The 27,754-nt window shown below is 36.4% G+C and overlaps 1 long non-coding RNA gene across 1 annotated transcript; it reads right to left on the bottom strand.

Annotated features, from left to right (window-relative positions):
• Positions 1-800: 800 nt before the first annotated feature.
• On the bottom strand, positions 801-27,754 carry LOC127552346 (uncharacterized). Its single transcript, XR_007951336.1, has 3 exons — positions 27,642-27,754; positions 2,876-3,116; positions 801-889 (listed from the first exon to the last, which is right to left on the bottom strand). It is a non-coding gene; the product is annotated as an uncharacterized LOC127552346 (long non-coding RNA).

The following is a 27,754-nucleotide window of genomic DNA, read 5'->3' as shown; positions in this document are numbered from 1 at the left end:
CAATCTATCTTTCACTCAGCAGTCAAATTGTTCTTCTTCAAGTTAAGGTTTGACTCTCTCTGTCCGTCTTTGTCTCTCATGATCTTTTTTTCTGTTTCTCTGTATTAAATAGGAGCTAATATTAATGTTAATGTCTGTATGTGAGAGAGGCAGACAGACAGATACATGTGCACACACACACACACACACACACACACACACACTCCTAATCAATTCCAGTCACTCCTTATCACTTTGGTATTCAAAGACCTTCATAACCATTCCCTTTTTTAACCTTTCTAGTTGTTATGGTTGATTTTTTGCACCTTATTCTTCTCAGTCCCAATTCCTACTCTCTGATCCAGTGATGCTAGTTTTCTTGCTCTTCCTCACACAGGAATAACTATTTCCCAACTCCATGCATTTTTCCTGGCTGTCTCCCAAGCCTGAAATTCTCTTTCTTATTTCCTAACCTTTTGGCTTCTTTCAAATCCCAGTGAAAACCTCACCTTCTTGAAGAAGCCCTTCCCTATCCCCCTTAATGACAGCATTAACCTTATCTTTATTGATTATTTCCAATTTATCCTATTTCTTGTTTATACATAGCTGTTTTCATTTTGTTTCCCTCTATTAAACTGAGATATCCTTAAAAGTAGAAACTGTTTTCAGTTTGTTTGCTTTTTTTTTAAAATCAAACTTTGTATTCTTCAGAGCTTAGTATCATAGTGTCTGACACATAGCAGGTGCTTGACAAATGCTTATTGATGCCTTTCTTAGGATGGATACAAAGTTCTGGTATACCTTTACTTACTTGCTGGTATCTTGCTTTATTTTCATGATTTCTCATAACTAATCAGAGGTGGGGTTGTAAATTGCCTTTCTCCCACTCTGTTTTCCTCTTGCCACTTTTCTACACATGGAATAAGAGAAAAGAAAACAATCGCAGTGATCCCTATGTAATCCTAGCTTCGCTAAAAGATCAAACTCTTCTGAATAATTTCTCCAATTAAAGCTTTTTTCCCCCCGATAAATTTACTTTAATAAAGGGAATAGAAGACCTTAATTTTTGTTTCTGGGAGCTAGAGCTTATATCAGTGGAAACTTACATGCTTCAATGGAATATATAGAATAAACAGCTGGTTCTTTAGCAATTGATATGCTACACCAACATTCTATTAAATAGGAACTAGTATTAATATTAATGCCAAGTGATGCAGTGAATAGAGTGCTGGGCCAGGAGTCAGGAAGGCCCAAGTTCAAATATGGCCTCCAACACTCACTAGCTGTGTGACTTAGGACACTTAACTTTGTCTCAGTTTACAGTTCCTGTAAAATACTGGAGAAGGAAATGGCAAACCACTCCCATATCTCTGCCAAAAAAAAAAAAAAACCAACTGGGTCATGGGGAGTCTGACACAGACTTAATGACCAAATAACAAACAACAAGAAAATTAATGAGAAAAAATATGATGGATGTCAGAGGCAGGGAGACCAATCAAGATTCTATCATATTCTGGGAATAAGGTGATGATTCTGATGCTTTTCTACAAAATATAACTTTAAAATAAACCATGAAGGAAATGCAAACAGAAAACTTAAGGCTTATGCAGCAGGGATTTAAAGTATTTTTATGTTATATGTGCATACTCATACATGCTCAGATATACTTTTAGCATGAATCCCACAGGATCTGGAATTCTTGAGTATTTGAGTAACTGGACTAATCAGTAACACAGCTCAAGTATTTCATCCAATATAAATTCATTTTCATGCTAACAAAGACACATAAACCCAATAGCAAAAGCATTTAGTTAAGACATAAAAGAAATATGAAAATTAAGAAAGAAATCAAAGGGTATATTCATTTCCTACCCCATACACAAATAGGTGCAATATTCTATGTGTCCCCAGCTGGAGAAAGTTCCTTGGGGAAACCTTGTGAGAGATGATGGGAAAATTTTAATAATAACAGCAAAATGCTTTACAGGTATTATCTCATTTTATGCTTACAACAACTGAAGAAGTAGCTGCTATTATTACCATTTTGGGATTTTCTTGGCCAAGATGCTAGAGTGGTTTGCCATTTCCTGCACCAGCTCATTTTCCAGATGAGGAAGCCAAGGCAAAGTGGGTTAAGTGATTTGCCCAGAATCACATAGTTAGGTCTAATGCTGGATTTGAACTCCTGAAGTTGAATCTTCCTGATTTCAAAGCTAGAGCTTCGTGATTCCAACCCTAGTTGCCTCGTGTGTTTAGCTCACTTTTGCTTCTTCCCTAGGATTGCCAAAATTAAAACTAAAAACATACCACAGTCCAGCTCAGTAAAAGTCCCTGCACCACCCCTGTCATTCCCACTCTCCTTATCCTAGCCACTAAAATCCCATTTAATTCAGCACACGGTTTCGATGTAATCTGGCTCAAATGTCATTCCATTTAAATTGGGGTATCAGTAATTGTGACAAAATGCCCACAGAGCAAATACTGGTATTTGGCTCTATTCCTTTTTTACTCAGGGAGCTATGCAAGTTAGTTCACAGGCTCCTGGGCTTTAGGGGACTAAACTCTAAAGTTTCAGCCATGGCCCTGGGGAGAGTCTGAAATGAACCCCAAGGATTGCCAAAAAGGGCCAACGTAAACTTTCCAAGGTGTCCAGGAATAGGTGGGGCTGAGCTTTCTGGAGTCGTCCCTGACGTGCTGAAGGCTGTCGAGAACCCACATTTCCCCTCACTGTAAAGTAATAAAAATAAACAGCATCCTAACCTGCTTCCCTCCCTGCTGGAGAGAAGGACTCGTGTTTACAGCTAAACAGAGACCTGCTGCCGGTTCAGATCTCAGTAACACATTTAGGTCAGAAGTTTGAAAACACAATTGTGTTTATAAATCAGCAGTGACATACCAATGTCATGTCAGCAGATGAAGGCAAAGGTCATGTTTACTGCAAGCAGAGGTACGGACGGCTGCTGCCGGCAGGTGGATTTGAGTGGGGGGTGAGGGTGGGGACCACCCTGAGGCTGAGGCTCTCCCAGAGCCACTAGTTTGGGGCCGTTGCAAGCCCAGGGATGGAGAGGTCGCTCGCACAGGAAGGGATGCTGGGGATGAAGATGGACACCTGAGCAAAGCCATGGAGATGGAACGTCCTGTTTGGGAACAACAAGGTGAGCATAAGTGAGTCAGGGAGTGATGGGAAATAAGTTTGGGAAGATAGATGCTGGAGCCCCTTGGTGAAGGACTTCAAATGGCAATCTGGAACTTGTGATTGATCCCAATACAAACACTATGAGAAGCCATTGAAGCCTCTTGAACAGGGAGTGATATGGTCATATCTGAGTACTGAGTATACCAGTGGGGAAAGTGATAGATTAAAGAGGGGAGAAATTAGAGGGAGAGACAAAAACCAGGAGGCTATAAAGCTATTCCAGCTAGAAGTGATGAATTAGGAAGCTGGCCATATGAGTGGAGAGACCGTGAGACTACGGAGCTAGAAGAGCAGATGATGAGGTTATGAACTTGGGTGACTACAGGGGAAATAAGCATTTATTAAGGACCTTCTATGTGCCGGGAACTGTGCTGAGAACTTTACAAACATTATTTAATTTTGTTCCTCCAACAGCCCTGGGAGGAAAGTGCTTTTACAATCCATTTTTTACCACCGAGAAAACGGAGGCAGACAGGAGTTAAATGACTAACCGGGGTCATACAGTTAATAAATGCCTGAGATAACATTGGAACTCAAGTCTCCCTGACTCCAGACTCTACAGTCTAGCCACTGAGCCATCTCATTGATCCTAGTATCTATCACAAGCCATCCATATCCATTACCTTGTCCATTTCTTGTCTATGACCAAGGACAGCTCCTTTGTAGAGAATCCAATCAATGTCCTTGACTCTTCTTCTAGACTTCAGAGTAACATTGAGGCTCTCCATCTGGTATCTCTCACTCTTCCTGTATAGATGGCTAATTTCCTTTCTTGATTTTATATATAGATATATATGTATATAGATATGGATAGGTATAGTTATAGATATAGATATAGATAGATATCAGATATCTACATACATAGATATGGATATAGTTAGATAAACACATATATACATACACCTGATACCTATCTATATCTGTATCTATGTACTAGGTGTATATATATACATATATATATATGCGTGTGTGTGTATATATATATATTTATGAATCTATATCTATCTATCTATACATTTCCTGAGAGAGCTGGTTAGTAGTGGCTAGTGTTAGACTTTGAATCAGGATGATGAGGTCAAATTCTGCCTTAAACACTTATTAACTATATGACTAGAAGCAAGACCCTTAATCTTTTCCTGCTTCTGTTTTGTCATCTGCAAAAGAACTGTTGTGAGTACCTAATAAGATAACATACATAAACGCTTCACAAATCTTACAGTGTTGTACAATATTAGCTTATTGTGAGGAGTTGGCTCCCACTTATTCAATGAAATTCTGGTTTTGTTTTAGTTTTTTACTTGACTTCTTTTTCTTAAGTCATCATTGGTAAGATGCTGCAGCATTTTTACTTGCACGGTGAATCTTTCTGCATCCTTTGGGCAATTTTGGCGTTAAATTCAAATAGGAATGAATACAGTGTCCCCTCCTGCCACACTGACACCTCTCAATTGGTTCATTTTCTACTTTGGTTGTTCAGATATTGCTGTGTGCCATGATTCACAGCCATAAAGCAACAACTGCATAATATCGATATTAAAAATAAGTATGGATTTTGGGCATAGCTTGGAAAGCAGTGTACCATTTACCAACTGCAGTCCAACCCATTCTCCTCCCCTGATTGTATTCTGAGTCCAACCCGTTATTCATTTCCAATTTTTCTCAAAGATACAGGCACTAATAGACCAATGAAATGGATTTCTTGATTGATGCTATGCCATAGTTTCAAAAACAGGCATTCTTCCTCTACTTCATTTTTCCAATGTGGATTGCTAGATGTTTTTGGAGGAGCAGTGGATTTCTCCAAGGAAATTATAATATTCTACAAATGATACAAGATCATCTGCAATCAGAAGCACTCAGAGGACCTTACTCTTTGAAGGAATAATATCTCTTTCATTTGAACTCAATACAAGACATTCCCTATGGCAGAGCCAATCACCTCTGGCAAGAATATATCTGTTTTTACATCTCTCATCATCAATAATCAGAAGATCACTGAACAAAGTTATCCCTAGGATTGTCTCTCTCAAGAAATTTTCAGCCTTTTTTATAGTGGCTAGAAACTGGAAACTGCATGGATGCCCATCAGTTGGAGAATGGCTGAATAAGTATACGGATGTTATGGAATATTATTGTTCTGTAAGAAATGATCAGCAGGATGATTTTAGAGAAGTCTGGAGAGACTTACATGAACTGATGCTAAGTGAACTGATTTCTAAGTGAAATGAGCAGAACCAGGAAATCATTATATACGGCAACAACAAGATTATATAATGATCAAGTCTGATGAACATGGCTCTCTTCAATAATGAGATGATCCAGGCCAGTTTCAATGGTCTTGTGATGAAGAGAGCCATCTATACCCAGAGAGAGGATTGTGGGAACTGAATGTGGATCACAATATAGCATTTTCTCTCTTTTTGCTGTTGTTTTCTTGTATTTTGTTTTTTTTTCTCATTTTTGTCCTTTTTGTTCTGATTTTTGTTATGCAGCATGATAATTGTATAAATATGTATACATATATTGGATTTAACATATATTTTAACATGTTTAACATATATTGGATTGCTTGCCATCTGGGGGGGAAATGAGAGGAAGCAGGAAAAATTTGGAACACAAGGTTTTGCAAGCCAATATTGAAAAATTATCCATGCATATATTTTTTTGGGAAAACTTTTTATTTTCAAAACATATGTATGGGTAATTTTTTAACATTGACCTTTGCATAGCCTTGTGTTACAAAATTTCCCCTCCTTCTCTATGCAAAAAAAATTTTGATAACAAAATAAATTTAAAAAAGAAATCTTGCATGCATAAGAGGCATCTTGTTGGAGAGTGCTTTTAATGTTTTCATTTTGCTCTTATGAATCAAATATATTAAAGAAAAATCAACAAACAATAACCACAGCAAGATTTTGTATTTTCTATACCTTTTGATCCTGTATGGTTTGCTATAGAAAATTACTTAGTAAAGGCTATCTGGTCCTTTCTCATATGTACATCAAGGATACTCATGACATGTGCATAATCTAATTGTCTAAGACATTTGGGTCACCAGTTATGATGTTCATATACCCTGATTTTCAGTAGTAATAACAGCTCTGGTTTTTCTAAGTTACCTGAAATTTTCTTCCTCTATTTTTAAAATTATGCTGCATACAGTACCAGTTATTTTTCTAGGGTATTTTATCTGTTACAGCTGCTCACTTCATTTCCTTCTGTTTAATGGCCATTTCCACTGGAAACAGTCTGTGCTGTTGAGTTCAAATGTAGTAGTTTGACTTTCATCAGCAAGGAAAATTGTTCATTATGAGATTAGTGACACATTTGCTCCATTTTTCATTTGTTTTTTTATTTTCCTTACATTTTCATTTACAAATACTTATGGAATAACCAAATTTCATTTCATCTAATGCCAACTTTTGTTCACAGTTCACAATTGCTTTGTCTTCTACCACTCTTGCCTGTGTAATATCTTCCTCTGTAACATTTTGGAAATTAGTTTATCTGCTAAATTGCTATTACTTTGACTAACACAGCTTTTACTTTGGCAAAGATATTAAATGTCTCTAAGGTACTGTGGAGATTTTTGGTGACCTTATTATGGCAATTGCTTTACGTGGTTCTCTATAGTAAATGTTAGCAGTCCATTTTATGTTATTTTTTTTAATCTGGTATCAATAGGCTATTTGAATGGTTATAACTGCAAATGTTATTTTCTTTTTGTTTTTATCTTTAATTTGATGTGAATTTTTATTTTTGCTTTAGTAAATCAATGGACTAAACTGCAGGAAGTCAGTAGATTCACAAATAATTCCCACAACTAGTATCTAAAAATTTTTCATCTGTTAAGATAGTTAATTTAATTTTTGGTGACTTTTTTTAAAATACTAATCATGATTAGTAACTTTTGACTCTTTTTTGAGAAAGAATTAATTGGTTTATCAACATAATATTTCTGAGTAGACTGTCTTTGACTTTAATTTTTTAACACTCAACCATATTTTCCAATATTTTTTCCCACCTTCCTTGTGTCCACATTTGCGTTGAATCACCAACTATTAATATAAATTTGAGATTTGGGAGATGCTATCAAATTATTCACATCATTTTAAAAATCTTTTCTTTCACTACAATGAGTCTTATAGCAAAAAAATTGCAAATATTTTTATGATTGGTCTTTTTACTTATGTTTATTTATGTTTGGTAAGATAACCAAATGGAATGATGGTCCTTCTTGTTTTTAAGTACATGATAAAAGTAAATAGGCTAACACATTTTTTTTATCTCCTTAATAAGAGCCTATTAACTATCTTCCAACCAGCTCAACTTTTCATTTCATTTCAACTTTTTTTCTTTCATTAATAGCAAAAATGTCATAGAATCACAGAATTATGAGATTTGAAAGGGGTCTCAACATATATTTAGTCTACACAATTCATGAAAAAGATCTTCACTACAACACTTGTAGTAATTGGTCATTCAACTTTCTGAGAGGAAAGACACCATCTCTGTAAGCAGCCCATTCCACTTTAGAAAGTTCCACTTAGTGGGAAGTGTTTTTTTTCCCCCTATTATCAAGTTTTCACTTCTTTCTTCCCCTGATCCTACTTCTGTCCTCTGGGGTCAAACAGAGTAAATCCAATCCCTCTTCCAAATGAAAGCTTTTCAAAAACTTGAAGAGTTTTTGTCTACCTCTCATGCCCTAGTCCACCTCAACTCCAGTCTTGTCTTCCCCACCTCCTCCTCCAGCTTCCTTCAACCAATACTTAAATGAAATGCTTCAATTCTTCCAGTGGCAAGTCACCAATGAACTGATCACTGGACAAAAGATAGGATCACAACAATAATTCACATTTATGTTGTGCCTTAAAATTTGCAAAACATTTTCCTCTTAAGATTCCTGTGACTTAGGTGTTATAAGTATTATTATCCATTCTTGGTACATGAAGAAACTGAAACTTAAAATTGGGTGACTTGATCAAGGTCAAGTTTACACAGTTAATAAGTCATGAGGGTGGGAGGAAAAATAAGGGTTTAACTTGTGTCTCCTAACTCTTAGACCAGTGCTTTTTCTATTAACTACACAAGAATGCCTCTCAATTATACAACCACAGAGTCATAGAGTCACAAAACTATGAAATCATAGATTACAGAATGATCAGATCTTAGTATCATAGGACTGTGAAGTCCCAGAGCAGGAAGGGACTAATTCAACTCAGGAGATGGTGACTTGTTTGATTTTCTTCACCAGGCTGCTATTAGGGCCCAATTGAGGAAATTGAGGAAAGAATCATTTTTCTTTGCTTTGAAAGAAATGTAGCCAATAGCAGTGGTATTTTTTTAAGGTCAGAATACCTTCTCTATTGGAAAAATATGGGGAGAAAATGTCCTCTGAGAAGAGGGGCCACAGCAGCAACTCCCTCTAGCCTCTGAGAAAGGGCTCCTAGACCCTTCCCCTTCCTTAAAGATAAATGCCAAAGGGTCTGTGATGAGCACCTGGAATCCATTAACCAATGAGGATTGTGACTGCTTTTGACTTGGTGGATAAATGGGTTCAAATCCTAGCTCAGCTAGACACTAGTTGTGTGGCCCATGGGCAAACCTTATCTTTCCTGACCACATTTGGGCCAAATGAGGGAGCTGAATTAAATGACTTTTATAATCTCTTTCTCTTCCACATAGGTGATTGTTTTAGTCCCAGAGAGCTGCCTGAGTCACATAGAGTCAGAGATGGGATTTAAACCAGAGCTTTTCTTCATTCCACCATGATGGCCAGGCTGCTGCATCCCTGGTTAAATAACTTGGATAAATACCACCTAATGTCTGAGAACCATCATGGCTGACATTTACAAAAGCATTTAAAAAATCTTTTACACAAAAGCATCCCATTTTGTGCTCATCACAACCTTGTGAAACTAGCATTGAAGAATTCCCTTTTTATATAGGAGGAAACAACCTCAGAAAGCTAATCTAGCTGACTGGCAGAGAAAGAATTTGTATATATTAAGTGGCTTTTTCCAGTATCTTACACCAAATTTCTGATCTATCCTGACCCATTTTCAAGGTGATTCTAAAACCAAAGTGTTCTTTCCCAGGGAAAATTATGAATTATTCTAATTATTCCTATTGTTCTGGGGGACTTTTTTTTCCCCTGAAGAACGGGATTGCTTTTAGAAGAATTTGGGGAAAAGAGAGTCCGTACCTGGAAGTGGTCATTGATGGGTAACTTTACTGACAGTACCTCCATTTCCCAAATGGCTTAAGACAGTAACAGCAGTGATAAGTAAGGAGGGACCAGACAGAACTTGTTGACACTGTCTCCCTCAAGATGTCTTCCTAAGCCTCCCTTTGCTAAAGATGTCAGTTGAGCAAAAGGGGCCCCAGAAAGGGATGAGGGATGCTGACTTCATTACCACCTAGAGGGCTCCTTAATGGTCTTAATTGGATCTGGGGTTAATAGGGTTGGACAATCTCCACCAAGCAGGCTAAGCAAATTCCCCAGTGCCAGGTCACCAGGCAGGGTTTCCAAGGGTGACGGGGCCACTGCTGTTTCCCCCCCTCTCTGTAGCTGAGAAGTACACAGAGTTCAGATTAGTCTTGGTGAATGCTTGATTGCTCTGTTGAACAGCTAAAGCTGTTTCCCTCCCTCTCCCCTCCTCCCTTCTTTCTATCCTTCCCTTCTCTCTTTTCCCTTCCCTTCCCTTATACCTTTCCTTTTCCTTTGTTCTTCTCTTGCCTTTCTTTCCCCTTTTCCTCTTTCTTTCCCTTTCCTTTTACCCTTCTTTATCTCTTTCTCCTTTCTTTCTCTTTTCCTTTCTTTAATTCCTCCCTTTCCCTTTCCTAAACTTCTCTTCTCTTGATCTCTTCCTTTCCCTTTCTTTTCTCTTTCCCTTTTTTCTTTTTGTTTCATTTTCCATACTTCTTTTCTCTTCTATTATTCCCCTCTTTTCTATTTTATATTACCTTCTCCTCCTTTATAAAAATTTAGACAGGAGCTACATTCTGAAAATTTTCCAGGGTAAACTCTTGGTGAATGTAAAATGGAGCAGAGAAATAGTGATATTTTGGTGTCACCTTCAAGTTCAGACCATATATACGTAACTCCAAAATCTAAGAAACCTGGGTTCTACATAGATTAAGACAAAAAAGCTTTAAGAGATTAAGTATTTTAACATGATCATAGCACAAGCCTCATCTTCCTCATCTATATATAACACATATGTAACATCTCTATATAACACATTATATATATAGACATCTTTATCTATTTATCTATTCATCTATCTATCCATCCATCTGTCTCTCTGTCTATCCATCCATCTATTTATTCATCTATCTATCCATCTATCTTTCTATCTATCTATCTCTCTATCTATCTCTCTATCTATAACACATGGTCCAAGGTTGGAAGCTAGATTCAAACCTGAGTGTATTGGCTCCAAGTACAAGATGCCTCCTGGATTAATACTGGTTTCATTCATTCATTGCAATGGTAAGTAAGTTTAATGATGTAACACAGGACTTGAAAAATGAGCTCCAAATTACAAATAGAAGTATTTCTTTATTCTAGGACAAAAATCTTTGCCTGATATTTAAAACACTTTATAAAATGGTTGGGGCAGATTCATCTTCCTGAGTTCAAATCCATCTTCAGTTGGGCAAGTCAATGAAATCTATTTGTCTCAGTTTCCTCATCTGTAAAATGGTCTGGAGAAGGAAATGGCAAACCACTCCAGTATCTTTGCCAAAAAAGCCCCAAATGGGGACATGAAGACTCAGACTCAGCAGAATAAGAGCAATGCAACATGGCTCCCATCTACCTTTCTCAGTCATATTTCATGTGCATTCCTTTGAATCTAAATGACCCATTAGCTGTTTCCCTAACACGTAACATTTCATCTTGAGCAATTTCCTTCTCTGCTTTGTTCTGTTTTACTTATATTGCTCCCATGTATGTCTCCAGATCTCAGTTCTTCAGGTGTTTGGGCATTTACCCCAGTCTTTTGTGCTCCTGCCTTTTGATAGGGTCCTGAGCTAGCACTGTGTGCAGGACTGGGGGGTGTTTGGCAGCTTCACTATTTATATGTAATTCTAGATCACAGTTCCAGGATATAGAGGGACACTTGTGATTGATCACAAGGGAATGGGACCCTGATTAAAGTTCAAAGGCACAGAGAGGAGCTAATACTTGTAGTTGCAGAGAAGTAGGGGTCCTTCTTGGGTATAGACCAGAAGAGCAGTACCTCCATCTCTCCTAGGAAAACACCACTGTGGGAACACCAAAAATGTATAGGTTCCCAGAAATAGCTTTGAAAACAGTAGTTTTCAAAAAGTCTGAAACTTGGGACAATGTGCCACAAATCCCAGGTGATCAGAACCCAACTGTAACATCAAGTCAAGAAACAGGCTGGAAAAATAAACTAACAACCCAACCATAAAAGTCTAATATGGTGACAAGGAAGATCAACACACAAACTTATAAGATAACAGAGAGCTACAAGCAAAGCCTCAAAGAAAAATGCAAATTGGACACAAGCACAAGAAGAATTCCTGGAAAAGTTAAAGAAAAAGATAAGAATTGCAGAGGGAAATAAGGAAAAGAAATGTGAATGATGTAATAAAATTATTTTTAAAAGAATTAACAGATTGGTAAGAGAGGCATAAAAATTACTAAAGAAAATAATACCTTAAAAAATAGAATTGGTCTAATGGTAAAAAGAGGCACAAAAATTCATTGAAGAAAAGAACTCTTTAAGATTCAGAATTGACCAAATGAAAAAAGAGATAACAAAAGCTCACTGAAGAAAATCAGTCTTAAAAAATTATAAGTGGGCAAGTGGAAGCTGATGAATCAATAAGACATCAAGCAAAAAACAAAACAAAAAATGAAAAAAAGAAGAAAATGTGAAACCTCACCAAAAAAACAATTGACCTATAAAAAAAATCAAGGCAGAACAATTCTTTTTTTTAACAATGGCTTTTTATTTTCAATATATATGCAAAGTTAGTTTTAAACATTCATCCTTGCAAAGTCTTGTGTTCCAATTTTTTCTCCCTTTCTTCCCCCACCCCTTCCCCTAGATAGCAAGTAATCTGATATATGTTAAATCTGAGCAATTCTTCTATGTGTGTTTCTACATTTATCATTCTGCACAAGAAAATCAGATTAAAAAGGAAAAAATGAGAAAGAAAAAAAGCAAGCAAACAACAACAGCAAAAAAGATGAAAATACTATATTGTGATCCACATTCAGTCCACAAAGTCCTCTCTCTGGGTGCAGATGGCTCTCTCCATCACAAGTCTATTGGAATTGGCCTGAATCTCCTAATTGTTGGAAAGAGCCACATCCATTATAATTGATCATCATATAATTTTGTTGCCGTGTACAATGATCTCCTGGTTCTGCTCATTTCACTTAGCATCAGTTCCTGTCAGTCTCTTCAAGCCTCTCTGAAATCATCCTGCTGATTGTTTCTAACAGAATAATACTATTCCATAACATTCATTTACCATCATTTATTCAGCCATTCTCCAACTGATGGGCATCCATTCAGTTTCCAGTTTCTTGCCACTACAAAGAGGGCTACCACAAACATTTTTTGCACATGTGGATCCCTTTCCCTTCTTTAAGATCTCTTTGGGATACAAGCACAGTAGAAACACTGCTGGATCAAAGGCATGTACATTTTGATAGCCTTTTGGGAGTAGTTCCAATGCAATAAAAATTTTATTCAATAAATGACCTTGAAATAAAAATATTTTGTACCATCACTAAATACAACAAAAGTAACTTAAAAATTCTTTATTTCATCATCTTATCCTTTTAATTTCTATTTATGTTTTTATAACATGTGGAATATATTAGGACAATAGTACAAGTGTCGCATGTATGTTAGGAGTCAAGAATGACACTAGAGATGTGAGCCCAAGGTTACAGGAGAACGGTAATAACCTTGAGAGCAGTAATCAAGTTTGAGAAGGTAGGGAAGATTTTGTGGGGAAAGATGAGTTCAATTTGTACACAATGAGATGCCTGTCGGGTTGAAATGTCCAAAAGGTGTAAACAAACAAAGACAATCCTAATGTTTTCTGAGGTTCCATTAAGAGAAGCATAGAACAGGGAGGTGATTGTCCCACCGTCTATGCCCTAATCAGATCACTTCTAGACTATTATGTTCAGTTTTTGATGCCACATTTTACAACAGATATTGATAAATAATAGTGTATTCAAAGAAGAAGATCCAGAATAATAAAGAGTTTCCAATTATATAAGAATCAGTTGAAGAACTGAGAATGTCTAGTTTAGGGAAGAGGACCTCAGGAGGACATGGAAGCTGTCTTCAACTAGGGTGCTAGTATAATATTCATTCTAGACTCAAAGGACCTACATTCAAATATCTCCCCAATTCCTACTACCTTGTGATCTTCCGCAAATTACCTCTTCAAGTCTTTGTTTCCTTGTAAAATGAGGGGATTGGGCCACAGAGATTCTGGAGTCTCTACCAACTTTAGATCTTTTATATTTTGATTCTGGAATTTTTCAGAGTTGTCATATGGTAAAGTGATTAGACTTCATCTACTTGATTCTGTAGGATCAATGGGCCAACTTGATATTATGAAAAACAGAGTTCTCTGAGAGTGGAAAGTTGGAAGAAAGAAGGAAAGAAATAAGCATTTATTAAGTACCCCCTTTTTTTGAGTAGGTAAAAGAGGAGAGTTATTGCTTCAATTGCTACCTAACTTTAATCACTGAATGGGTTCTTAATTGCTGAATATTATGAACCAAATATTTTCAGGAAAACTTAAAATGAAGCCCACTTGACTCTTCGCAATTTTTGTCCCTAGGTCTACTTATTACCAAAGTTTAATCAGAGAAGTGCCTGGCAAAAATAGTATCCTAAACCAAACTGATTAGAAGAAAAAAAATTGATCTTGGTGTAAACTGAGATTTGTGGAAGACCTTAATTTAAAAAAGCCAAGGTCCCCCATTTCAAACAGGGCCATCTCTGATCATCCTGATGTATATCTGGTCCCTGGACCTAGATGGCTCTGGAAGGCACCCTCCCTCATTTCAATCCAATTCACTTCCAGGTCATAGAATCACTGACCTCCCTCATGTCATGGTCCTCTTCGAGAACAAAGGGCAAATAACACTGACAGGTATACTAGCCTCAGTCCTGTGCTAAGAGCTTTACAAATATTATCTCATTTAATTCACACAACAGCTTTGAGGGATAGATATTTTCATCCCCATTTTATAGTTGAGGAAACTGAGGTAGACCAAAATTACATAATTCTATCCAGAATGGATTTATCCTCTTGATTAGAGGCCAGGAACTCTATTTGTATGCCATTTATCTGACTTCAGAGATAATAGATTCAATGGACATCTACAAATAGAAATATGACCACCTGTTGTCTATCATAACATTAATAATCCCCAAATCATGAAAAGGGAATTTTAGGTTAGTTCCTGGTTTGATTAGACATCTTTAGAGTTCCCTTCTCCCTAGGAGATTCCTATGAGATCCATGAAAGGATGGATCACCCAAGATGATTTGCCACAGGCTGGTCCTATGAACAAGAAACTGCACCTAGGGGATTTCCAGGAAAAGGTTGCATTTCCAGTTCTCCAAAGCAAATGATTGAAAAAATGAGTATTATTTAACCCACGTGCTCCTTAGACACAACGCCAAACAACCATATTCACTAATTAGTTTTTTTTTCCCTCTAACCAGTTTGATTTAGGATACTATTTTTGCCAAGAACTTCACTGATTAGAAATCAACTTGGTCACTTTGGTAATAAGCAGACCTAGGGACAAAAGTTGCGAAGAGTTAAGCGGGCTTCATTTTAAGAAGTTTTCCTGAAAAGATGAACTTTCAAAGAAGAGAAGTTACAAGGTGGTTCCGTTCAGCACCCTCAATTTTCAAAAGTATTAATCTAGCTGAATGTACTAAAATAGGATTCTATTGAGGATTAAGTCTGTTGCACTGAATATAATTTTTGTAACATCAAATAAGATTTTTCTCTTCCTAGCATTTATTTTAGAAAGAAGATGTTATTACTAACATTGTTTAAATATTTGGTTCACAAGAATAGCATTTAGCATGCTGTTTACTTCCTTCTTGATACTTTGACTTAAGGATGTCTTGCCACCAGGTAAATGGTACTGTCTTGGTAACAGTGTAATACAACTAACTTTCTCCTAAGCATAGTGAACGGAAAGAGGAAAAAGGATCAAATCAGATAAATCCTTTTCTACTCATAATTTCTTTTAAAACCAAAAAAACTCTTTTTGTTATAATAAATAATCATAAAGACTAACAGGACAACTTTTCACTTTAAAAAAAAGATACACAATTAGAATACAATTTAAAGAAATATGAACAATACCTAGAAGTCATTATTTCACTTTAAGCCTTAGTTTCCTTATCTGAAAAATGAAAAGGAGGAAGATGATCTCCAGTGTCTAAATCTATGACCTTAAAATTTAGTGATAACATTGATATACTACTTAGGCACAGTGGTTCTCAAACTTTTGTTTTCAGTATCTTTATCTTATTAAAAATTATTGAGGATCTCTCTAAAGCATTTTTGTTTATCTGGGTTATATTTATAGACATTTACCATATTGGAAATAAAAACTATTTTTGAATTTGTAGACCCTCTAAAAGAGTTTCAGAGATCCCCAGGATTCTCTAGACCATACTTTGAGAACCACTGATTAGGGGTTCAATTTGGGAATTATGAACAAGGACAAAGTGAAGACTGAGTTTGTATCATGTAAAGAATATGAACAGAAAGTCAGAAACTTAGATTGTAACTATCACAAATTCTGCGTGTGAATTTGGATATTTTCTGAGGCTTGGCTTTCTCAGCAAAATAAGGAAATTGGATTATTTGGGTATCCTATCTAGTTCTGAGATTTTGTAATCTACTGACACAGTAAATGTGACATCACAGGGTGATATCCATATATAAAGAATCAGCAACATTTATAGGAGCTCAAGAAATTATCTCAGAAGTCAAAACGAAGTTGCCTGAGCATAGAGAAAGACAAAGTCCTCATGGATGTCCTGGATCCCTAGGAAGAAACCGAGAAAGCCTCTGGGTTCTAAGGTGATTCAACAAAGAAGTAGACACCAGGAAAACTCATTCAGAACTCCAGGGAGGTTGTAATTAGACTTTTGAATCTCTTGTTGTCATCAAAGCAGCAATTAAAAAAAAAACTAATTTAACAGCAGCTTTTGGAAGTCACTGAGGCAGACAGGAGGAGGAGTAGAGTGTCCCAGCCCATGGAGGGGAGGAACTGAGAGACAACCTGAGTGGCTGCCTGGCAGAAACTGGTGTTTTTGCTGGCAGCCCTTTCCAGGTAATTCCAATTCAAAGCCACCTGTTGCTCACTCAGGGGAAAAAAACCCCACCAGTATTCCAAGAGCAAGAGACACCCTACCCACCCACACAGCAGCTTTTGATTATATTTTATTCTAATTTAATTTTAATTTGCAGTTACTTTCCCATATCCCAATAAAACAATCAAATGAAAGATTACAACCCACAGGGAATTAACTGCAAAACAACTAGCATGGGATTCCCTTCAGGGAGGCTCAGCCACTGGGATTCTCAGGTTAGTTTGGCAGGTGGGATAGGAGAATTCAAATCTTTGTGGATCACTCTATACCTGGTCATTCTTATCTCCCCTAAACCCTGGCAAGCTTTACTAGCTACATGCTTTCAAACCCACACAGTGGTAGCTGAAGTTACAAGGCTCTTCAAAAACTAAAGACTTTCCACATTACCTTTTAATTTATCATACATTTGGAGCCATGACAAGGGTCTCTTGGAGGTAATTTTTACTATCGTCTCTTTTAGAGGAAGATTCACTCAAGGAGATCTGGATTCATATCCCATCTCTGAAACATACAGGGGAGATTTAAACCAGGAATATAGGGCTGGTTCCATATTAGGAAAACTATCGGGATAATTGACCATATGAATAACAATAACAACAAAAATAGATGCAGAAAAGGCTTTTTTATTTATATAGCTTTTTATTTACAAGATATGTGCATGGGTAATTTTTTCAGCATTAGCAATTGTCAAACTTTCTGTTCCAACTTTTCCCCTCCTTCCCCCACCCCTCCAAATGGCAGATTGACCAATACATGTTAAATATGTTAAAGTACATGTTAAATACAATATATGTATACATATCCATACAGTTATTTTGCTGCACAAGAAGAATCAGACTTTGAAATAATGTACAATTAACCTATAAAGGAAATAAAAAATGCAGGCGAACAAAAACAAAGGGATTGGAAATGCTACATAATGGTTCACACTCATTTCCCAGAGATTTTTCGCTAGGTATAGCTGGTTTTATTCATTATCAAACAAATGGAACTGATTTGGTTCATCTCATTGTTGAAGAATCCACTTCCATCAGAATACATCCTCATACAGTATTGTTGTTGAAATATATAATGATCTCCTGTCCTGCTCATTTCACTCAGCATCACCAGTTCATGTAAGTCTCTCCAGGTCTTTCTGAAATCATCCTGCTGGTCATTTCTTACAGAACAATAATATTCCATAACATTCATATACCACAATTTGTTCAGCCATTCTCCAATCGATGGGCAGAAAAGGCTTTTGACAAAATATAATATCCTTTGAATTCTGCTTTTAACTATGACCTCCAGATCTAAATATGCAGTGTCAGGATCTCTCCTAGTTTTACATCATCCCAATGGTTTATTGGCTATTTCATAAAGGATATCCCTAAGGATATCATAAAATCAACAAGTCTGAACTCATTTCCCTGCCTAAATTAACCCTTCTTCTGACTTTCCTATTTCTGTAGAAGGTACCACTTCTTGTCCATGCATCCACAGCCACATTTTGGCCCTGAGGCTCCATTGATCCTTCTGCCCATCATCCAAAGGGCAAGACTTCTATTTCTTTTCAGTGATTCCTCATCATCATTCAAGATCTGGGTAGCCCTTTCCCTAAAGCTATGGAGTCGCTTTCTAGTATTTCCAGATTAACAACCTCAGAATTATCCTGAATACCTTATTCTTGGTCATTCCCCATATTCAATAAGTTATCAAATCTTTCTGTTTCTAACTCTACATGGTTTCTCACCTCTGGTCCCTTCTCTTGACTGACATAGATGCTTCTTTATTATTTCAAATCTTCATCACCTTTCACCTGAATTATTGTATTGGTCTCCCTGCATCCTCTCTCTCCATTCTGGTCCATCTGACATACAGGTGCCAAAAGGATTTTTTCCCATAAATGCTTTCATAAATTAAAACTACACTGAGACTTTTGGAACACCCTGTTTAAAAAAGCAGTCTGCTTATGTGTCTGCACACAAAAGCACATATATAACATGAATAACATATATAACATGTATAATCAAATACTGAAGTGGAAAATGAATATGACTCAGAGTTCAAAAAAAGTTGAACAAAGAATTGTACTGCTTTTAGTAAAAATGATCTCATGCTTCTTCCCTAAATAAAGGCTCAACATTTTAAATTTTTCTTTTTTTATTTCAGTAGATTTTTTTCCCAATTACATGGAAAAAAATTTAACAATAACTTTTTAAAATTTGAGTTCCAAATTCTCTCCTTTCCTGCCCTAGCAACTTGATACATTATCGATGTCATGCAAAACATATTTCTTAGCCAGTTACCAAAGAAAACCCCAAACCACAAGAAAAATAAAGAAAAAAAATGTAAATGCTTTAATCTGCATTCAAACTTCATCAGTTCTCTCTCTGGAGATGGATGACATTTTTCATTATGCAGCCTTTGGAATTAATTGCCTTGATCATTATTTTTGTCAGAATAGGAAAGACTTTCACATTTGATCATCTTTATAATGCTGCTATTGCTATATATAATATAATAATATACTGGTTCTGCTCACTTCATTTTGTATCAGTTCATATGGATTGTCTCAGTTTTTTTTTCCTGAAACTATCCTCACTTCTTACAGCATAATAGCATTCCATCACAATCATATACACAATTTGTTCAGCCATTTCCCAATCCGTGAACATCCCTTCAAAGTCCAGTTCTCTGCCATCATAAAAAGAGCTGCTATAAATTTTTTGTCTTTTTTTTCTTTGATCTCTTTGAAGTACAAACTTGGTAGCAGTATTGCTAGGTCAAAGAATGTGCCCAGTCGTATAGCCCCTTATGCATAATTCCACATTATTCAGCATCAGTTCACAACTCCACTAACAATTTCCTGGTGTCCCATCTTTTCCCATGGATTCTCCAAAATTTGTCATTTTCCTTTTCTATCCTATTTACTAATCTGATAAGTGTGAAGTGGTATCCCAGAGCTGTTTTCATTTGCATTTCTTTAATCAGTAGTGATTTAAAGCATTTTAAAAATGTGACATTGATAACTTGGATTTTTTTTTCTGAATACTGTTCATATACTTTTACCATTTATCAAATGGGAAATGACTCATGCTTATAAGTTTGTCTCAGTTCCCTTTTTATGAGACATGAGGCTTTTATCAAAGAAATTTGCCACAATGCTCCTCTCCCCAATTTCCTGTTTTCCTTCTAATTTTGGCTACAAAACTTTTTTAATTCCATGTAATCAAAATGATAAATTTTATTCCTTACAATCCCCTCTATTTCTTGATTATGAACTCTTCCTTTATCTACAGATCTGACTGAACTATTTTCCCAGGCTTTCCTAATTTACTTATATTACCCTTTATATCTAAATTTTTTATCCATTTTGACTTTATCTTGGTACATAATGTGAAATGTTGGTCTATGTGTAGTTTCTGCCACAATTGTTTCCCAGAAATTTTTATCAAATGTTCTTTTCATTTTTTTTCATTGATTTCATTGATGCTCTTGACCTTTTTGTTCTTCCAGATGAATTTTGTTACTATTTTTTCCAGCTCTATAAAATAATTTTTTGGTAGTTTGATTGGTATGACATTAAATAAATAAAGTCATATAGGTAAATTTGTCACATTTATTATATTGGTTCATCCTGTGCATGAGCAATTAATATTTATCCAATTATCTAATTATGTTTTATGTGAAAAGTCTTTTGTAATTGTGTTCATATGATCTCTGGGTTTGCCTTGGCAGGTAGGGTCCAAATTATTTTATATTGTTAATAGGTATTTTAAATGGAATTTTCCTTTCTATCTCTTCCCACTTGGCGGGAGGAGGGGAGGGGGGGGGAGAAGGAAGGGAATGGTTTATAGTAAATAGAAATGCTAATGATTTATATGTTTATTCTATTTCCAGCAACTTTGCTAAAATTGTTAATTCTTTCAATTAGTTTTTCATTGATTCTCTAGAGTTCTCTAAGTATATCATCATCCTATTTACAAAGAAGGATAGCTTTGTTTTCTCATTGACTATTTTTATTTATTTAATTTCTTCTTTCTTTTCTTATACCTATAGTTAGCCTTTCTGCTACAATATAGAATAAGAATGGTGAAAATGGCCATCCTTGCTTCACTCTTTATCTTACTGGAAAAGTTTCAAATTTATTCACATTACAGATAATATTTGCTCTTTTTAAGATAGATACTCCTTATCATTTAAATAAAGACTCTATTTGTTCCTATGCTTCATAGTTTTTAATAGGAATGGGTATTGTATTTTATCAGAAACCTTTTTTGCATCTACTGAAATAATTATATAACTTTGGTTATTATTACTGATATATTCAATTAGACTGATAGTTTTCCTAATATTGAACCATCCCTCCATGCCTATATAAATTACATAGTATATAATCCTTGTGCTATATTGCTATAATCTTTCTCCTAGTATTTTATGGTAAAATTTTGCTTTCATATTCAGTAAGGAAATTGATTTATAAAATCTTCTTTTTCTATTTCTGTTCTCGTTGGTTTAGATATCAGAATCAAACTCGTGTCATTATAGGAATTTGGCAGGAATCCTTCTTTATCTATATTTTCAAATAATTTATATAGTACTAGGATTGTTCCTTAAATATTTGGTACAATTCACTTGTAAAACCATCTGGTCCTGGGAATTTTTTTTTAAGGAGCTCAATATATGGCTTGTTTAATTTGTTTTTATAAGACAAAATGATTTAAGTATCTGTTTCCTCCTCTGAAAATCTGGGAAGTTTATATATTTTTGTAAATGTTCATGCATTTCATTAGATTGTCAGTTTTGCTGTAATAAAATTGGGCAAAATAACTTCTAATGATTGCTTCATTAATCTTCATTGGTGGTGAATTCACTCTTTTTATTTTTGATATTAGCCACTTGGTTTGCTTTTTAAAAATCTGATTAACCAATTTTATTTTATTGATTTTTCATGAAACCAGGTCCTATTTTTATATACTCGATTTTACTTTTTGCTTTTGATTTTATTCATCTCTCCTCTATTTTCAAGACTTCCATTTTGGTGTTTAATTGGGAATTTTCAATTTGTTCTTTTTCTAATTGTTTTACTTGCATACTGAATTCATTGATCTGATCTTTTTCTCTCTTATAACATCCGTTATTATTAAGTGTATTATATGTAGCAGGAGCAGGGAGAAAGAGGATTTGAACTCTGAAGTCAGGAGGACCTGAGTTCAAATCTGGTCTCAGACCCTTAACTTAACTCAGTCCTAGCTATGTGACCCTGGGCAAATCACTTAACCCCAATTGCCTCAGCAAAAAAAAAAAAAAGGAAAAAAAAGAGGATTTGGACCTCGGAGTTGGAAAAGATTAAAAATTGCTTTTTACATGTGATTGGGGAAAGTTTTTTTATTTTTTAAAAAGCTCTAGTAAGGAAGTACTTTCCCCCTTCCCCACCAAGTTGGCAAGCAATTTTATATAAGTTATACTATATGTATATACATACATATATGTACAAAATACATTTCCATATTAGTCATGTGAAAGAAAACAACAAAAAAATTTAAAAAGTGAAAAACAGTATATTTCAATCTGTATTCAGACTTTTCAATTCTTTCTCTGGAGGTAGATAGAATTTTTCATCACAAATCCTTCAGAACTCTCTTGGAGCTTTGTATCTTTAAGAATAGCGAAGGCAATCACAGTTTATCACTGTACTGTTACATTATATATGGTACGTGGTACTGTAACATTGTTGTTACTGTGTACAATGTTCTCCTGGTTCTTCTCATTTCACTTTGCATCATTTCATATAAGTTTCTCTGGGTTTTTCTAAAAGCATCCTGCTTGTCATTTTTAAAATAATTAAATAATATTCTTATACATATTAGTCCTTTTCCAGTTTTAAAAAAATCTGCATGGGATACAGATCTATCCAGGCCCAAGGAAAGAGACAAGACTTGGAAGGAGAAATAAACATTTGTATTTTTACCAGCTGGCTGTATTTGGGGTAATTATTGATCTGAACTGATACTAAAGCTGCCTGCAGAAAACCTCCCCAAGAAACCTGCTCTCTCTCCCAGCGAAGAACCGTTTTTATATTATTGTAAAGAAGAGAAAAGAACACCACAGGTATGCACAGTTTGATAACTTTTTGAGCATAGTTCCAAATTGCTCTCCAGAATGGTTGGATGTATTCACAACTCCATCAACAATGTATCAGTGTCCCAGTTTTCCCACATCCTCTCCAACAATCGTCATTATCTTTTCCTGTCATCTTAGCCAATCTGAGAGATGCATAGTGGTATCTCAGAGTTGTCTTAATTTGCATTTCTCTGATTAATAATGACTTGGAGAATCTTTTCATATGACTAGAAATGGTTTCAATTTCTTCATCTGAAAATTGTCTGTTCATTTCCTTTGACCATTTATCAATTGGAGAATGGCTTAATTTCTTTATAATGTTGAGTCAATTTATATATTTTAGAAATGAGGCCTTTATCAGAACCTTTGAATGTAAAAATGTTTTCCCAATTTATTACTTCCCTTCTAATCTTGTCTGCATTAGTTTTGTTTGTACAAAAACTTTTAAACTTAATATAATCAAAATTATATATTGATGTTCAATTATGCATTCTAATTCTTTTTGGATACAAATTCCTTCCTTCTCCATAGGTCTGAGAGGTAAACTATCTTATATTCTTCTAATTTATTTATAATCTCATTCTTTATGCCTAGATCATGAATCCATTTCAACCTTATCTTGGTATATGGTGTTAAGTGTGGGTCAATGCCTTGTTTCTACCATATTATTTTCCAGTTTTCCCAGCAGTTTTTGTCAAATAGTGAATTCTTATCCCAAAAGTTGGGATCTTTGGGTTTGTCAAACACTAGATTGCTATAGTTATTGACTATTTTGTCCTGTGAACTTAACCTATTCTACTGATCAGCTAGTCTATTTATTAGCCAATACCAAATGGTTTTGGTGACCGCTGCTTTATAATATAGTTTTAGATCAGATACAACTAGGCCACCTTCATTTGATTTTTTTTTTTCATAAGTTCCCTTGAAAGTCTTGACCTTTTGTTCTTCCAGATGAACTTTGTTGTTATTTCTTCTAGGTCATTAAAATAGTTTCTTGGGAGTCTGATTGGTGTAGCACTAAATAAATAGATTAGTTTAGGTAGTATTGTCATCTTTATTATATTCGTTCGGCCTATCCAGGAGTACTTAATATTTTTCCAGTTTGTTAGATCTGACTTTATTTGTGTAGAAAGTGTTTTATAGTTTTGCTCATATAGTTCCTGACTTTCCCTTGGCAGATAGATTACCAAATATTTTATACTTTCGACAGTTATTTTAAATGGAATTTCTCTTTGTATCTCTTGCTGTTGGATTTTGTTGGTGATACATAAAAACGCTGATGATTTATGTGGATTTATTTTGTATTCTGCCTCGTTGCTAAAGTTTTGAATTATTCCCAATAGCTTTTTAGTTGATTCTCTGGGGTTGACACCAACAATTCTTAAACATAAATTATTTAGTAAATTAATTAGAAGGAAAAAACAATGCTATTCATAAAATTTTAATAGAAGGCAAAAGCAGGAGTAATTATAATTTTTACTTAATATAATGTAAAAGTAGAAATAATCTGACTCACTCATAAATCTGAGTCACATTCTTTCCTATGAGGCAGATCTGCAAATGGAAGGTGATTCTCCTTTGTTCAATTGGCTTTAAATCTCTTCTTAAAGCAAAACACAGCCCACAGCAAAACAGATGAAAAGTTTGTCTTTCTCCCACTTTTTCTTCATTTCAAACTTAGAGTAATAAAGAGCCAAGTTAGCAGCCCTTTTCTCTGACTGTATATAGCACTAGAGAGCAAAAGTCCCCATTATCCCTTCCCACCACAGCAAGATTTAGCACTGTCAATAGACTTTCAATATCTGCTCCAACCATTCCAGTGATTTTTGAGAAAGCAGTGTTTCTATTTCATACAATTTGGAGATGAGAATGAGCTAGTAAACACCAGTATACTTTGAGTGGAAATGACCACAGAGAAAGTTGATTAGGATTCTCTATCCATTTTAAAGAGAATCCAGGAACATGAAGTTGAATTTTGGTCTCAGTTTATTAACTCTTTATTTGTTTTGTTAACAAAAATCCCCAAAGTATTTATTTAGTTGATGAAAATCTCTCTCCTCTTGTCTTCTCAATCTCCCTTCCCTTTCTCTCTCTTCTCTTCTTCCCCATCCCAGCCTTAGAAAGATAACTTTTTAAGACTTTAAATTGAAGTTTAAGTGCTAATCTGCATTGGTAGATGGTGTTTCCTCACAGGGAATTGATCTTCCTAAAGGACAAGTCTGACCATGTCACTCTCTCCCCCCATTCCAATTTAATTAACTCCAGTGTCTATTGCCTCTAGGATCAAATAAAAAGTATTTTTTTTTTTAGCTTTCACCATGATCTGACCCCATCCTACCTTTACTTTTTTCTTTTTTTAATGATATTTTTCTTTTTTTCTGGTTATACATGCACATTTATTTTTTTAAAAACACATTCACATTTCTTTATGAATCATATTGAGAGAAAAAAATCAGAACAAATGGGAAAAATTCATGAGATAGAGAAAAAAAAAACAGAAGAAAAAGAAAAAAGTGAACAGAGCTTGTGTTAATTTACATTCAGTCTCTGGATGCAGATGACATTTTCCATCCAAAGTTTATTGGAATTGCCTTGGATCACTGAGAAGAATCAAATCTTTCATAGTTGGTCATCGCACAGTCTTGCTGTTACTGTGTACAATGTTGTCCTGGTTCTGCTTGTTTCACTTAACATCAGTTCCTATAAATCTTCTCAGGTCTTTCTAAAATCAGCTTGTTCATCATTTTTAATAGAACAATAATATACCATTACTTTCATATGCCATAATTTATTCATCCATCCCCCAGTTGACGGGCATCCATTCATTTTCCAGTTTCTTGTCCTACAAAAAGAGCTGCCACAAACATTTTTGCACATGTGGGTCCTTTTTCCCCTTTATTTCCTGGATACAGACCCAGGAAACTGGGTTAGAGTGTGCACAGTTTTGTAGCCCTTTAGGCAGAGTTCCAAATGACTCTCAGAACGGTTGCCCATCCTACCTTTTCAACCTCCTCCCTCACCCACTAGTTTGTTCTCCAGTGACTATCCCCGTTGCTTTTCCCAGGAGTCATTTTTACTGGTTGTACCCCCCTTCCTGGAACTCTGGCTCTCCAGCTCTGATTTCTGGTTTCCCTGGCTTCCTTCAAATCTAGCTAAAGCCCCACCTTCTACAACAGGCTTTCCTAGTCTTCCTTAGTGCTCCAGTTTGCCCTGCCTGCACATTGCTGTTCGCATGTTGTTCCCACCCCGACCCAGACTGTAAGTTCCTTGAGAACAGGAATTATTTGTTTTGTTTTTTGCTTTCTTTCCCTCTCCTTAGCTTAGCACAGTACTTGGTACGTATTGGTACTTAATAAATGACTTGGTAAATGACTGACTTCTGAGATTTCCCTTTTTTTCTGACCGTACATAGCAAGAGAGCAAAAGTCCCTCATGTGTCTTCACACAGCGGCAGGATATGACACTGGCCATATTATGTGTGTGTGTGTGTGTGTGTGTGTGTGTGTGTGTGTGTGTGCATTCATATATGTGTACACTGGAGGGGTTGCAAAATTACAATTTATTATCAGTGAATTTTTGATTTGTATATCTATCTATCTGGGCCACATAAAAATTTCTCAGGTGAAAAGGGATATGGAGTGGAAAAAGTTTAAGAAGCCCTGCCTTAGAGCATCGAAGGAGGTGACCCTGGTCACTCAAAGTGACACATGTTTTCTGACTCAGAGCCCAAGGATTTGCACCTGGGCCTGGCCTCTTGCTCCCCATGACAGCAGTGGGGCAGAGGTTAGAAGGATTAACAACTTGCTTTATATTTCTGTGTCTTTTCTCAGATATGGAGCATTATTCCATTCTCTCAAGACTCCACATGAGCTGAGGAAGGGAAGTGGGAAGAGTGCTGGGTTCGGAGTCACTTGTTACCTGGGTGACATTCGGCCCTTTACCTGGAATCCCTCACTGGACAAGGGTTGGTGCTTTTAGGAGACAGAGACAAAATAAAGAGCAAGCCCCTCCCTCAAAGAGCTTACATTCTATTAGAGAAGTCCAATAGACAAAAAGATCAAATACAATCATTGAAAAAGGGAGAGCAAAGAACCAGAGGCTTCTGGGAGGAACCCAAAGAAGCTAAGTATTCTAGGAGAGGACTTGGGCAAAGGCACATGGGTGGGAGGACGGCAGGGTCAGCTTGGGATCCAGACTGAGATGGGCCAATCATCTCTCCACCTGCCTCAGTTTCCTTATTCATACAATAAAGGGAGGGGCAGCTAGAGGTGCAGTGGATACAGCACAGGCCCTGAAGTCCAGAGGCCCAAAGTTCTGGTCTGGACACTTAACACTTCCTAGCTGTGTGACCCTGGGCAAGTCACTTAACCCCAATTGCCTCAGGAAAAAAAAAAGAAAAGAAAAATAAAATACTGTTGAGAAAATAAAACAGTGCAATACAGGGTTTGAAATAGAGATGGAAGGGACCTTAGCTGGGTGCTGGCAGGTTGTAAGCACTTAATAAATACTCAATCTAGTTTTAGTTTAATAGTTTAATAAAGTTTATAGTCAATCTAGTCTTAGTGCTCATCTAGTCGAACCTGCGCATTTCATAGCTGAGGAAACCCTGTATGCCTCCAGTTTCCTCGTCTGTAAAATGGGGATAATAATAGCTACCACCCGGATTCTCGCTGTGAGGATTAAATGAGATGCTTGTAAAGTGCTACGCAAGCCTTAGAGAATTCAACAAAGCAGCCCCCAGCCCCCCACTCCCCCCACGACAGGCTCTCAAAGGCTTCAGTCCGGCACTTCCAGGTGCCAGGTCTGGTCCCAGACTGCGGGGCTCTCGGCAGGGGGCTGGGAGGGCGGCGGCTCGCTTTGGCCGGCATAGGCAGGAGCGGACCCGGGCTCTGTAGCAGCCCGGGCTCTCCCCCCGTCTGGGGCTGGGCTCGGGGGCGCGTTACCTTGGCACCGGGCTGGACTTCGCAGGAGGCAGGCGCGCAAAGGGGAGACAGACATCAAAGCTGTTCCGTCTGGAATGCCTGCGGTTCCAGGGGGGCCGGGAGCGAGGCGGAGC

The sequence above is a fragment of the Antechinus flavipes genome, chromosome 2, assembly GCF_016432865.1.
Source record: "Antechinus flavipes isolate AdamAnt ecotype Samford, QLD, Australia chromosome 2, AdamAnt_v2, whole genome shotgun sequence".
NCBI classification, from domain to species: Eukaryota; Metazoa; Chordata; class Mammalia; order Dasyuromorphia; family Dasyuridae; genus Antechinus; species Antechinus flavipes.
This window is presented reverse-complemented; position numbering and strand designations above follow the sequence as displayed.